We start from the raw sequence: 13,756 nt of genomic DNA, 5'->3' as shown, positions 1-13,756 counted from the left end.
ATGCCAGGTCCAAAAGTTTCCCAGCAGAACATTGAATTGCCACGACATGGTCAATGGTATTCACTTCACCATTGGTTTTAATGTTGTGGCTGATCGGTGTACATGACAAACTCACCTATGCCTAACCGGTTTTGTGTTACAAAATGGTTCTTCAGTTCAACATCCCCATCCCACTCAAACTTTCAGTGGGTTCCACGTCTGACTAGGCCTTTCCATAACCCTCAATTTCTTCTTTTTGAGTCATTCCTTGGTGAATTTAATAGAGTACTTAGGATCAATATCATGTCAAAAGGTCCAACGATCCAAAAGTTCAAATTTCAGACCAGTAGCCTCTAATTACAGACAGATGCACCACCAGGCTCCACTGGTATGGTCTGTTGCTCGGACTGGTTGAAGTTGAAGCCAGATTTTTCATCCAGTCACCTGCCAAGTATTTTTCAAAAGCGCCTGCACTTTTCAATGAACCATCTGCTGCATTAGGTTATGAATGCAGAGCAACAATAACTCATCATTGGTCTTATTAACACTGACAAACAGGTCATTATTTTGCAAACAAAGTGGCAATAGAATGACTTGAGTAACTGTACAACCTCACCTTGTGCAAACTGATGCCTACTGACTCCATCAGAAGATTCACATAGGAAGCCTGCACTCTAACCCCAGGACTAAATTAGTTTTTCCCACTTACACCCAAAACGGAGAGCAGATTTTTTTAGCTTCAACTCTTCCACCACCACTGAGAGAAGCTCAGGAAGGAAGGCAACTTAATGAACAATTTTTATGAAATTTTTCTAAGAGTTAGTAGGTGGGTTCATCATTAGCGGAATGAGAAGTCTCAGAGGGGTTCCATTAGCAGAGTGTGAGCAAGATAGCATAATTGGATGTTTGACCATGCAGTGGCCCACTGTTCTGTGGTATCAATGTCATAGGTGCTCTCATTACAGAGTGAGGGTCACACACACAGCAAAGTACTTGATGTAAGCAGCAGAGTAAGCAGATGACTCTTCCGACAAAGACCAAATTACTGAAAAAGGTCAGTTCATCAAATTGTGATATGTTTGCGTGCAAGTAACTATAGTGCCATTAATTGGAATTTACGTGCAGCCCGTAATAATTAACAACTCTTGGTTGGCTTATTTGTGGAGATAAATGTATTGCATTTCACTACTTAGCTCGCGGCAGCTAGCATTTATCATTGTAACTGCAAAGCATACAGTTAAAAGGCTTTGTAGCAGTCAGTGATATCATTTCTTTTTGTTTTGTAATGATCTAACAGCACATTTTTTGTAAAAACACACACTTGTTTAATACAGTTTTAGGGCTCATTTGAAATATCAACTATGTGTTGCAATTGGTAAGTGAAACTATATAAACTCAGACCAAAACTGCCACTCCAAACAAGACATTAACATCATCAGTAAAGTTTAAGACTAGATTTAACTGCTGTTTCTTGTTAATCCTCGTATTTAAAGACCTGTCAACTTGGATTTGCATCATGTTTTGAATCTTGGTAGTTCGACTGACTATATTGTTTTCATCTGAAATGCTAACTGGAGCTCTAAGCGAAGTGACTGAAGTGATGATTTTTGCAGGGTTAGGTGGTTGAAATGTGGCGTTGTAAGGGGTGCAAAGAAACTGTGTCAAGTAGGTCCAAGGTTTTGGACAAATTAAAACAATCCAGATTTTGGCCATAACTCTTGTTTTTCATGTACATACCTGCAGTGTTCATGCACAGTTCAGACGAAGAATGCACTTATTCTCCACTGCAAAATGTCGCTGGCAGAGAGGAAGCTACGTTCAGTTGCCACTCTTGTGTTTTCTAACAATTTAGCAACAGAAAAGAAATGAGACAGTCAGTTGTTTGTCTTTAGAGTGAAAACTAATTTGTATTGTATATCTTCTTAACAAAAAATATATCACTTATAATTTTAATAATCAATCAAATCTTACTATTTCATACAATTATAAAATGATATGTCTGCCTAATGTCTGTTTTCTTCTTTTACGTGCCTTCCTCTTATTTACTAGTCTTTGTGTTTTATACAGGGCATGGAAGATGAAGCCATCATCTATGAGGCTATTGAAGACACCACTGTTGGGGTTTATGTTGTTGAAGAAGATTCTTCAAGTGAGGAACCTGAGAACACCGGAACTGTACATGAAGGCATCAAGATGTTAAAGGATCTGGACAATGTAGCATTAGCTGTTGCTGTGCTGTTTGGACTGTCTAAATCTCAACTACACTACTGCCCTCTGCTACAACTTTGACCTGGATGGAAGTAAACTTTCTAACAAAGGACTCACTTTAAAAAAAACAGCCTCTTTGAGTGAAAGGGCCAGGGATGTCTCTATGTGTCTATACTTCCTGAGAACAATCAGGAAGAACAATCTATCTGACTGCACCGTGGAGACAGCGCTGAGGTACAGCATCTTGCCGTGGTTTGCCAGCTGCATGGCAGCAGAAAGGAAGGCGGGTCATTAACGATGCCCAAAAAAATCATTGGGTGCCCGCTTCCATCTCTTGAGGATATCCACTACACACGTTGCCTCAAGAGAGCCCGCAGCATCCTCAGAGACCCATCCCGCCCTGGTCACCAGCCACTTGAACTGTTACTCTCAGGTTGGCGCTTTAGGACAATCAAAGCCAAAATGAACAGACTGAAAAACAGCTTCTACCCTGGAAAGACTTGAACACTCAAAAACTTTACCCTGTGCAATATTCGCCTGTTTGTGCAATACGCCTTTGTGTCTTTATTTTGTTAGTAGTAGTATCGCGTGTTATTTTTCTACTCACTTTTCTATACACATTTTAAATCGCACTGAATATGAAGAACTGCTACCTCAATATTGACAATAAAGTGATTCTGATTCTGATGTAGTGTCAGTATTTTTCTTATTTTTTTCTTTTCTTTCTTCATATGTAAATTAGTTGTCTGCACTTAAACTTTTACAAGGAAGCTCCAGCTCCAAAGAGAGTATTATGTATACTTTGTATGCACATTTTATTGCGTTGCAGCCACTACCAGACACATAACTTGAATAATCTTACATTACAAGCTTTTCACAGATCGTTGCTGAGAGCACCATCAGTAAAAGCGAGCACAACTTCATTGATGTTCACTAAGTTCTTGAAATTTTGATTTGTGGTTGAATGAATATTTCCGTTGAAGCTGCCTTTGGCTGTGATTTTGTTTTTTCTCCCCTCAAAGACGTTTGGGCAGGCAGTCGACAGGCCAATAACGCTTTAGTCGAGACAGATGTCAGGTAGACTGGCTGGATTTGCCCTGGGTTATCCCTGCCACCTGCAGCGTTTGAAGTCAGCTCCAAGAAGGCCTCAGTGTCTTCTGTCCCAAAAGGCAGCCGATGAGACAGACTGCATCCAGGCATGCCAAGTCTGTGGCCCCAGGGCTGGACACGCTGCCAAGACTTGAACAACCCTCTTTTCACTCACATTTAAACACATATTGGTTCCGCAGTGAGAAGTGGAGCTGTTCTTCCCGTTTTTATAAAGATGAAAAGCTAAGATGGAAGATAGTGGCAGTGCTTTGAAGCTGAACTTAAACTTTTTATAGGAGGTGATGGTCGCCCAGTTACCATCCAGTCGATCCCAGGTCATGCACTGTTCTTACAAGAGAATGACAACACAGTTTTCTATCTCAATTACAATTTAAAACTTTGATTGGCAGCTCCTACCAGGAGACAATACTAGATATGATATGTAAATCTAGTCACAGGTAAGTCAATATGTATATCACCACAGCTCTGTCTCTCAACTTACAGTTACTACAGGGACTACAATTAGAGCATGTTTCAGCCTCATCTTGTTTAATACTGTATATCCGTCTAGCTGAGCGGTGGTACTACCGGTGGCTGATCAAAACCTCTGCACGGTCTGTTTACCTCTTACAGTGTGGAGCTGGAACCCTCCTATAGACTTGTTGCTTGGCTTCCATAGGCTGAAAGGCATTGATTTTATTATTGGATAATAATTTAATGGGAGAATTCAACAATTCTATATTTCTCCAGCCAGCATCTGTTCGAAAACAGATGCATTTGTGTTCCAACCAGATTTCCTCCAAGGAGTAGCAAACACAAAGTAGATGACTATTGATGTGACCTCAGTGGACTCAGTCACACTCAGCCTCTCCCATTCTCCTGTTTTCTTCTTTATCCCCTCCCTTCTCTCAGTGGGTGTATTTCTCTGAAAGAAAACAAACGCAGAACCAAATATAATTACTCCTGGGTCCTTTTTTTGTAAGAAAAGCTATTAGGGTTGATAAAGTTTAATCTCGTAGACCAGCCCAACCAGAGAACATGCCTAAATAAGCCGTGTTAGTGATTAGAGAGCAAGCTGCTTATCATTGATGCTTATTTAGCCAAATCATTCCCCATCCCACAGGCAAGCCTTTTCCCTTTTTCCTCCTAGCTTGTTGTTGCCTCCATCTCTTCTAGCCAGGGGAGTAATATATTGCCACACATAAATCAAAGCTGAATTCTGCCTTCAGGTGTATCAACAACAGTAATGTGCTCTTGTATTCGTTATCGCAAACGTAGCTTGAAGTGCTCCCGTTACACACAATTACATCACTGTCAGGAGCACAAATATTTCTGTGTTGTTGCTTATTCTTTTACTGGGAGTGCAATAGAATTGAATCAAATGCAGTTATGTGGTTTCAGCTCTGTTATCTGGTGCACAGGAGCTAAGACAACTATGAACTAAAACCTGAATGAGACTGAATGAAAGAATGATTCAACTGGTGAAAACACCAACTTTTCAACTGTCACATCCTGCACTGCCGCATCTGCTCATGGTTAACTGAGAACTCATCCCCTGAGAACTCATCTGTTTTTTGGGCACTTATTGTTTGACTTTAGCCCCATTTGCATGGGATTAGTTTTACCTGAGGGACGTCATGCGATTCAGAAATGACCCCCATATGTCTCTGTTTCATGTGGTGCATTTGCACGGGATCAATCAATCAATCAATCAAATTTTATTTATATGGCGCTTTTCATACTAAAAGCAATACAAAGTGCCTCACAGAGGCTAAAATCAGCAAAGACAAAACACAGGCTAAAAACACTAAGGACAAAAGCCAACCCTCCCACCCCCGTAAAAACACAGAGATACACAGAGACATACACCCACCCACACACACATACACACACCCCCCATCCCCCCCACACGTAGAAACACATACACACGCACACACACAAAGGCTCACACTCACTGTACACGTTAGAGAGAGACATGGCTGGCACTGAGACCTGGAGCAAGGAGAAAGCCACCTTTGGGGGCCGACCGCATCGAGAGGGCCTCCAGCCCACGACTATAGGCAGCGCCGCCATAGAGAGACAGCCCCGACCCGGGTAGACAGGAGGCCCTACACCAAGGTGCAGAGCCCCCCAGCCACCAGGGCCAGAGCCGCCCACAGGACAGCACCCCCGTCAGTAGACCAGAGCAGCTCCCAGTGCGGTAGGCCCCCATGAGGAGACACTGGAGCTAAAAACTGAGGGACTAAAACTGTAAGACAGGATAAAAATGACCAATATAGATAAAATGCCTTCAGCTTGTAAAATTAAAACATGTAGTTATAACATATTATTAAAGTAAAAATAAAAAAGAAATGATAAAAAGTCTGAAAAGAACAGCTAAGAACTAAAAACTGCTAAAATCTGAGGGCTGAAAACTAAAACTTTAAAATGGGGTAAAAATGAAAAGTATAGATAAAATGCTTTCAACTTATACATGAAGACATGTAGTTAAAGCGTATAAAAAATCTGATTAAAAGGTAGGGTAATAAAGGAAATCAGTTAAAAGCCTGATTGAAAAGGTGGGTCTTGAGCCTCTTTTTAAAAATGTCAACAGGATAAGCAAACTCTGCGTTTTACTCAAATTTACTATCCATGGTTATGTCTGTGCTACTTTCCGTTTCACTCCACCACATGCCAGAGGACATTTTACACTTTTTGACAGTTTTAGTTACTTTGCAAATTCTGAATTGATAATAAAAACTATATTTTTAAAAATAAAACATAATGTGATGAGACTTATTGATCCCTGGGAAGAAATTATGAATGACCTGGCAGTATTTCCAATCAGCCCCACCTTTGCCGATGAGTGCATTCAATCAGGTTCCGGATTTCATCCGTCTAAATGGGTGAATGGGTGGGTGACATCTCGACTTTGCACCCATCTGTCCAAAATCTGATTTACAGCACAGGCTAGGTCATTTGTGGTGTCATTTTTACTTTACAAACTACAGACATGGCCGATTCGCATGGTAAAACTAGTCCCGTGCGAATAGGGCTTTTGAATGTTACTAAACTCCCTGTCATTCCAGATGTCTTCACTTCCTCCTTGTGATTGCTGCACCTGATTGTCAGCCCCACCCTGATGTGTCTCACCTGTGTCTCATTGTCCCACTTGTATTTAGCCTCTGCGTTCCCTTCTTACTTTGGCAGTTTGTCTTTGTTCTCTGTGACCGAAACACACCAGCCTGTTTTGATGTGTACGTAGTTATTTTGATCTGCTCCTTGTGATTTTTTTGACTTTGTCTTTTGCCTGTTTTGTCTCGTAAAGGCTTTCTGACTGCCGTCTGTGCCTCGGGTTGTGCAACTGAGTCCTCCTCTACCACCTTGTTTCACCAGCCATTCTCTTTGAATGTTTTCATAGTGTTCTATAAAACCTTTCGAAACCTATAAAAACAGACAGCTCTGTGGAGTGGTGCTGGAGCTGTTTATCATTACAGCCTCTCTACGTACTGACCACACCATCAATTACAGCTTGTGGAAACTGGTTGATTGAGAAAGAAAATAAATACATACACTTTATGGAGATTTAAATTCTGATTTGTGCTCCCACTAATAACTCAGCTTTGGAGTGGCTGCATAAGAAGAGACGACTGATTGGAAAATACAAGTGTTTGCAATCCAAAGTGATAAGTTGGGGCAGGTTGCAAACACAAGCATGGTTGAACAACAAAGACAAAAGCACTTTCCAAGCTCTAGGGGTGGGACACAAAGTCTTAATTTGTCCAAGCTATAATCATTGTCTGTGTTATATTTTGCTCAGCTAAACTAACTCTATATGGTTGTATTTTTCTTGTCAGCTACATAAATTGATCAAATAAAAGATGATGCTCATAGTCTGATCTGTGCAGAAAAGAAAAGTGGGAAGAGAACACAAACTGACAGTGGGACTTGTTATCAAACACTTGGATGAATCCATTTAACAATATGTATCCAACATTAACTCTTGGTCATGTGTTTTTTTGTTTTTTTTTTTGTTTTTTCAAATCCCGAGACGAATATCGATCAGTTTATAAAACAGAGTTCAAAACCTGCCCTGACTCACTAGAGAGACACCCAGAGCTTACACAGCTGAAAGTCTGAGGAAGCTTGCTGCTAAGACGGACTTTGCCAAACCTAAAGTGAATTTAGTTATTGAGTTTCCTCCTGTTGTTATCTCTAAATGGCAGTGTATTAATTTAGGTTATTCTACATAATTAAGTAATCAAGCATCTCAATCAATTTAATGATGGAGCAGAAGGGAAAATAACAGCTGCTAATTTAGCCAATCTCACCATCTCGCTCTGGTTCATTTCTGATTTGCTGCTTAATTTACTTGAAATGATAGAACTAAATAAATAAAAATTGTAAATTCAATAGAAATACTTAAGTTGTGCAGACAAAAAGAAGGCTACCTCATTCATAGATATGGACTCTTCTCGCTAATGGAATTAAAATCAATTTTTGTAAACAAAGTATTTAAAATGGATTCAATTCAATTCAATTCAATTTTATTTATATAGCGTCAATAACAATACAAATCGTCTCAAGACGCTTTACAAAAACCCGGCCTGAAACCCCCAGAGCAAGCCTGAAGGCAACGGTGGCAAGGAAAAACTCCCTTTTAACAGGAAGAAACCTCGAGCAGAACCCAGCTCATATGGAGGGACCCATCTGCCTAAGGCCAGCCGGGTACAGACAGAAGAGAGAGAGAAGAGAACAGCAAAGAGAGAAGAGAAGAGAACAGCAAGATAAACATACATCTGTCATAGATACACATATCTGACTAAAGTGTACATGTGGAATCTTATGATACAAACTGATGATGTTACATGACAGTTTGAAAATGTAAGAGGAATCATAGGCAGGTTGGAGAATTGTTCATTCAGGTAGGAGTGGATAACTGCAGGATTCCATGAAGACTAGGCAGGCTGATGAGACCATGACAACAGATGTAGTATAGAGCTCCACGGGAAACACACCACTCCAGGCCAGAGATACTCACAAGAAGAGGGGGGAAGAGGGGGGAAGGGGAGAAACAAAAAACAGTTTGTTGAACTTGTAACATGTTTTACAGTTTGCCACCAAGCCTGAGGTCCTGTTTCTCCATTGCTTTGGCAATTGCAGCTGTTTGCCTTTGCAGAACAGGGAGCTAGACGTTAACTTTTTCAGTGAGTGCTTTGGTGGCTGGGCAGATGGTGTACAGCAGGACCATCACAGCATTTAATGAAGGCAATGAGACGTGTAAGACTAAACCAGAACTGTCAAATTGTGGGTTGGAAAACCAGAAAACAAAACATGCTACAAAGATATATTGGGATAAAATGCTGATTATAGCAGCTTCAAGCCTGGAGTTTGCGTATGTTGCACTGTGCACATTTCTCATTATCATCCATGCTAGTGCGTAAATGTATGGATTTGCACGACCATGTGCTCTTTTAAAATAAATCTGCTGGGTTTATGCTGAACTTGAATGCTCTTAAAAGACAGGAAGTAAAGTATTCACCACTACCACCACTACTATGACTGTTATTTAAAGCTTACTAACTCAGGACAGGCCTAATGTTATGATCTTAAGTTTTACAGAGTCAACTTTGATTCCATACAATTTTGAGAGCAGATGTGCGCTTGGCACCTGAGTCATTAATAAAGCAGCACTGCTAACGGACCGCATGACAGTGTCACTAAGAGGACACAACCAGAGTTATTCTTTGTCATTAGAACCGGCGACAGCATGGATGCCATTGTGTCAGCGGCTAAATGCAGATTAATGATCTTGTAAAGAAATTCCTGTGATTTCCTCTCCCACTCATTACACACTTCAATCCTTTGATTGGCCTCTTATATTAATTGAGAAATGTAATCCGCCAACACTGGAAGAGCACAGAGGAAAAGACTGTGGAGGCAAAAGAAGGGGTGATATGCAGCAAAAAAGGTAGAAGCCAAGTGGCAACATTCGAAATAGATTTAGACTTATTGAACCCTGGAGAAACAGAGCACATCCATCACCGCTGTGAGAGAGGAGTTTCTGTTGAGAGACTGTAGTTTCCTCAGTCCAGAAGGCTTCTTGTCATTTCAAACTGAAAAATATGTTCACTCAGTGTGCAAATTTACTGAAATGCGCAGATGAAATGATTACTGCGTAGTAATATTACATAAATTGCGTTATTCTTGTACCAAAGCATAACTGTTCAACTGGAAAGTCCTGGCGTAGAAATTAGAGACCAGCGGCACTGACCATATGTTATGGCTTCCACCCAGCCCCATAACGGATCCTGCTTAACGTCTATTTTCTGAGGGTGTGAAGCGAAATGAGGCTGAGGCTAATGTGTCTCGACACTACCCTCCTCACTTCTCCATCTGCTAAGTCGCTGATGAAGAGGCTTCCAGAAAAGCCTTTCAGCTGGATGGTGCCGGATGTGAGGAGACACATCAACAGGGGACACAGTCCAGCAGAAGCAATAAGAGTTAATGATTCATATCGTAGAAACCTTGTATACTAGACATAAGCACCATATCCCAGTTCAACGCATACTGTATAACCAAACTAAATCCCAGGCCACAAATATTTGAGAACTTTCTGTTCTCCAGGATCTGAAGTTTGAAGATCAACGAAGGATAATTTCAGTTTGAAATCATGCATTCTGCATTAACTTACCAAGTTTCAGCTTTAATTTGAGAAGCTTTACACTATGTACAAAAAAATAACTGTAGGGACTATCAGCACATTGGACCCGTACACACAAAGTCAGACAAAATCCCAAAAATTGATATTTTGTGGGTTTTTGCAGGCAGCTATGGTCTGAAGTCTTGGACCAAGCTTGCTGACTTTTTGTATCTTCCATGATGCTCCCAAAGGCCTCCACTGCATCCACAGTAAACTCTTGCTTTATTCCGTTAGTTTGTTCCTCAGCAGCTGGACAACAGGTCAGATTTATTCAGCCAGGCTAGAATATTCCACCTCGTCACCTTCAAAATCTCTTCGGTTGCTTTGGACATAGGGATTGCTGTCCTGCTGAATGATGAAATGCTGTGAAATTCCAATGAGTTCTGATGCATTTGGCAAAGAAAGCACACAGATTCCCGGTATGCCTCTGAACTCATCATGCCAGTTTTCGTCTGATAGTGGATTCATCAATAGACGCCAGTGTGGCAGTTTATCCAGCAGATCCACAGAAGCAATACAGTGTTTGATAGATCATGAGTGGTTCCTTTCCTTTGTTCAAGCATTTTGAACTCTGTCAATAGAACTTTGTTTCTTTTTAGATGTTTTTGTGAACTGCTGTCTGATTCGCATTTAATGCTTAGTGGAGCCCTTCATCTTTTGTGTCGTCAATTTAAAAAATGGATCAAAATCGACTGCAGCTAAATCAGAGAGATGTAAAAGTTGTTCATGTATTATGCATCACTCAATACCATGGAATCTTTTTATCATGTATATGCTGTGTTTTTATTCTTCTTTCGTCTTCTCTATTCTCATCTTCAGCTTTCTTCTCTTTTGTAGCACTTCCTCCTCCTTCCACTAACAAAGACCATGCCTTGATTAATGGATGGATGGAGGGATGAGAAGGGTCCAAGAGTATGGGATGACAAGGGTTTGAGGGGAAGGGATGAAAGGGGATGAAGAGGGGGCAAGGGAATGGGTGAAAAAGAGTCGAGGGGAAGGGATGAAAAGGCATTATGCGTCTCGCTTTTGTACTGATCTTTGTTAGTCGACCACTCAGTGTAACAGTCTCCTTAAATCTCCTCCATTTGTTCACAGTCTGTCTGACTGTGCATTTGTTGATCTTAAACTTTTTACAGATGTTTTTTTTTTCAGCCTGATGATCAACTGTGACGCTTTTTCAAAAGTCCTTTGTCCGTGCCATCATACACTTTTCCCAAACATGTCTAGTGAAAACCAGACTGTGATTAATCCCTGAATTAGTTTTTTTATTTTCAGACAAGACACTGAACGACACCTGAGTCTGATTATATTGATTGAAAAAAAAAAAACCACTTCTGAACAGATGGACTTGAATTTGGCCTTGAAATGAAATATTATGTTTCGGTATCTGTTTAGTCAGAAGAATGGCCCAGTATTACATATCTCTTTGTTTAACTGGGTTATTTTTGTCTATTTTTAGGACTTTAAGGAATATCCACTGATATGTAGAAAGTTGTGACCACAAATGGTCACAAATACTTCTAAGTAGCACTGCATACTGTATATGATGAAGATATACCTGGGAGTTAAAATCTAATCCATTAATAATAAATAAATGATTGTACTCCTTGAATATTAGACATAGACTTAAGATATGTATAGAACTGAAAAATAAGTGTCATCATTTAAAACAGCATATTGAAAAAAAGCATTACAAAAATCCATTATTATAAAGATCACAAGTTTAATACATCATGCAATATAACTGGAAGACACTTATTCTCAGATTTCAAGACATAATTAAACATGTAAATCATGCCGCAGGGCAACTTTAGATTTCTGCAATTAGGATGTTCTTATGAGAGAGAAGAGGAACCCATTGTAAATCTGGACAAGAATGGAATAATCAGAGCTATAATAGAATCTACGATTCAAAGAGATGTAATTAGTATTTATAATTTCTGCGATATAGCAGTCACCGATGGAGAGAAAAGGAAACAATGATGAGGAAAGGATTTGGGTCAGAAAACTTCAGACAAATAGTCGCACACATGGAGAATACAGCATCTACAACATGATCATTTTTGGAACATTTGTCCCCCCCTTTTGTTCTCTGGTAGAGGAAGTTTTCAATAAAGTTCTTTTAGCCATGAGGACCCCAGCAAGAAGGCATGGTCCTTGTGGATGCCATAACTCCTGGCCTACTAGCCACCAGACTGCCATCACGTGGCCAGCTAGCCTCCAGACCCTTATTGTTGCCATCTCTCCTGCTGATGTGGCTCCAGTTCCTGCTCCGCGGCCGTGGTTATCTGGCACCTCCTCTACTAATGTTCCTGAGCCTGCAGACGTTTGTGTCTGTTCCTGATTTTCCTGAAATCCCAGTGTCTCAGTCTGCTGCCATTTCTGCATCAGAGATCTTCGCAGTGACCCTGGTCTGCTGATGTCTTTTGTTTTGTGGGACCCTCACTGTGTCAAAGACAGCCCCTGGATCTCTCGACTCCCTCCCAGCCCCACACCAACACCAAGGATATTTATTTAAAATATTACTAGCAGCTACCACGTAGAGATGGTACAAGCCGGATCCGCCAACACAAGATGAACATCTGAAAGCAGTGAGTGAAATACATGTTACGGAGAAGTTGACTCGTAATTAAATAATAGGAGCACTGCTAAGAGAAATGAGAAAAAATAGCTATTGTTACCTCCTTCCGTTACACCCCTGATGGCCCTGCAGTTGCGGTGCAGGTGTCTTTGGGTTGTTTGTGGGTTTAATTGTCCTAATCAGCCACGTATGATGAGGTGTGGATAAAGGTGTGGCCCAGAAGACTGACAAGGCACCACCTCAGCTGAAACAGAACTGTGACATATATCTTGATGACATGGTCTATTCCTCTCAATGGTTGATGCATTGAAATTTTCAGACATTTTGGACAGTACGTCCGTAGCGTCCCTAAAATGCTGTGTGCTGTTCCTCTAAGAAGTCCATGAACTACCGTGCCATTGAAAAGACAGCACTAGTACTGCTGTGAGCTTTATTTTGGCTCCAGTGACAACCCAGTAATGGTTTTCACAACCTATTGGTGCTCCTATCTGGCATGCATAACAACAAACAGCAACTCATGTGGTGGTCTCTGTTGCTGCGGGATTATAATATTAAAATTCATCACATTAAAGGAACTGTGACAGTCGTGGCCAATGCCTTATCTTGTTTAGTTTAAGAATCAAACATGTGAGGTGGGTGGGATTACCTGATTTGTGCTGTTCTTTCTCCCTACCTGCCGGGCTTATTCTTATCCATTGTGTCTTTCAGCTTCCTGTGCGCCCAGTGGTGACTGGGGGACAGCTGATTGGTCCTTTGGGGAGCCACCAGCTGCTCTGCCCTTTTTCCTGCATCCCAACCATGTGACTGATCACCGTGTGGTAGGATCAGGATATCTGTTTGTCTTGCGTAGCCCCTGTGGCCTGTAAGTATTTGTTGAGGCTTAACTAAAGCAGTCCCAGTATAGTGGGGGTGAGAAGCCAGTGTTTGCTTCCCTTCTGTTTTATCCAGTTTTTGGCGAGGGAGTCTAGGTAGAGTGTCCTGTATTTTATTTTCCTTTTGTTTGGTAGGTAGGCTAGAAGCTGGACTGTGTAATTATTCAATTCGATGTTTTGGCTGTGCTCACCCTGAAGGTTGTACCGTGTGTGGAAAAATAAAACCTTATAGTTTGGACAGAAAGTTTAGTGTGGCACTGGTCCTTCTTGAGAGCAGGGAAAGGGTCGAGTCTTCGTTTATATATAGGTTACCCTTGGGCTGGCCATGGATACATGTATGGATAC

This window comes from Chelon labrosus (genome assembly GCF_963514085.1).
Source record: "Chelon labrosus genome assembly, chromosome: 16".
Lineage (NCBI taxonomy): Eukaryota > Metazoa > Chordata > Actinopteri > Mugiliformes > Mugilidae > Chelon > Chelon labrosus.
The sequence above is the reverse complement of the archived record's forward strand: the minus strand, read 5'-3'. Positions refer to the sequence as shown.